The sequence below is a fragment of the Octopus bimaculoides genome, chromosome 1, assembly GCF_046866305.1.
Source record: "Octopus bimaculoides isolate indiv1 chromosome 1, ASM4686630v1, whole genome shotgun sequence".
In the NCBI taxonomy this organism is placed as follows: domain Eukaryota; kingdom Metazoa; phylum Mollusca; class Cephalopoda; order Octopoda; family Octopodidae; genus Octopus; species Octopus bimaculoides.
Window position 1 is genome coordinate 58653702 of NC_142928.1, and position 2500 is coordinate 58656201.

The window sequence follows — 2500 nt, forward strand, 5'->3', positions numbered from 1 at the left end:
ATATGTATGTATATATGCATATATATATGTATGTATATATGCATATATATATGTTATATGTATATATGCATATATATATGTATGTATATATGCATATATATTGTATGTATATATGCATATATATATGTATGTATATATGCATATATATATGTATGTATTATGCATATATATATGTATGTATATATGCATATATATGTATGTATATATGCATATATATATGTATGTATATATGCATATATATATGTATGTATATATGCATATATATATGTATGTATATATGCATATATATATGTATGTATATATGCATATATATATGTATGTATATATGCATATATATATGTATGTATATATGCATATATATATGTATGTATATATGCATATATATATGTATGTATATATGCATATATATATATGTATGTATATATGCATATATATATGTATGTATATATGCATATATATGTATTATATGCATATATATATGTATGTATATATGCATATATATATGTATATATGCATATATATATGTATATATGTATGTTATATATGTATATATGTATATATGTATGTATATATGCATATATATATGCATATATATATGTATATATGTATGTATATATGTATGTATATATGCATATATATATGTATATATGTATGTATATATGCATATATATATGTATATATGTATGTATATATGCATATATATATGTATATATGTATGTATATATGCATATATATATGTATATATGTATGTATATATGCATATATATATGTATATATGTATGTATATATGCATATATATATGTATATATGTATGTATATATGCATATATATATGTATATATGTATGTATATATGTATATATGTATGTATATATGCATATATATATGTATATATGCATATATATATGTATATATGTATGTATATATGCATATATGTATATATGCATATATATGTATATATGTATGTATATATGCATATATATATGTATATATGTATGTATATATGCATATATATATGTATATATGTATGTATATATGCATATATGTATGTATATATGTATGTATATATGCATATATGTATGTATATATGCATATATATATGCATATATGTATGTATATATGCATATATATATGCATATATGTATGTATATATGCATATATATATGCATATATGTATGTATATATGCATATATATATGCATATATGTATGTATATATGCATATATGTATGTATATATGCATATATATATGCATATATGTATGTATATATGCATATATGTATGTATATATGCATATATATATGCATATATGTATGTATATATGCATATATATATGCATATATGTATGTATATATGCATATATGTATGTATATATGCATATATATATGCATATATGTATGTATATATGCATATATATATGCATATATGTATGTATATATGCATATATATATGTATATATGTATGTATATATGCATATATATATGTATATATGTATGTATATATGCATATATATATGTATATATGTATGTATATATGCATATATATATGCATATATATATGTATATATGTATGTATATATGCATATATATGTATATATGTATGTATATATGCATATATATATGCATATATATATATGTATATATGTATTTATATATGCATATATATATGTATATATGTATGTATATATGCATATATGTATGTATATATGCATATATATATGTATATATGTATGTATATATGCATATATATATGTATATATGTATGTATATATGCATATATATATGCATATATATATGCATATATATATGCATATATATGTATATATGTATGTATATATGCATATATATATGTATATATGTATGTATATATGCATATATATATGCATATATATATATGTATTTATATATGCATATATATATGTATATATGTATGTATATATGCATATATATATGTATATATGCATATATATATGTATATATGTATGTATATATGCATATATATATGTATATATGTATGTATATATGCATATATATATGTATATATGTATGTATATATGCATATATATATGTATGTATATATGCATATATATATGTATGTATATATGCATATATATATGTATGTATATATGCATATATATATGTATATATGTATGTATATATGCATATATATATGTATATATGTATGTATATATGCATATATATATGTATATATGTATGTATATATGCATATATATGTATGTATATATGCATATATATGTATGTATATATGTATATATGTATGTATATATGCATATATATATGTATATATGTATGTATATATGTATATATGTATGTATATATGCATATATATATGTATATATGTATGTATATATGTATATATGTATGTATATATGCATATATATATGTATATATGTACGTATATATGCATATATATATGTATATATGCATGTATATATGCATATATGTATGTATATATGCATATATATATGTATATATGTATGTATA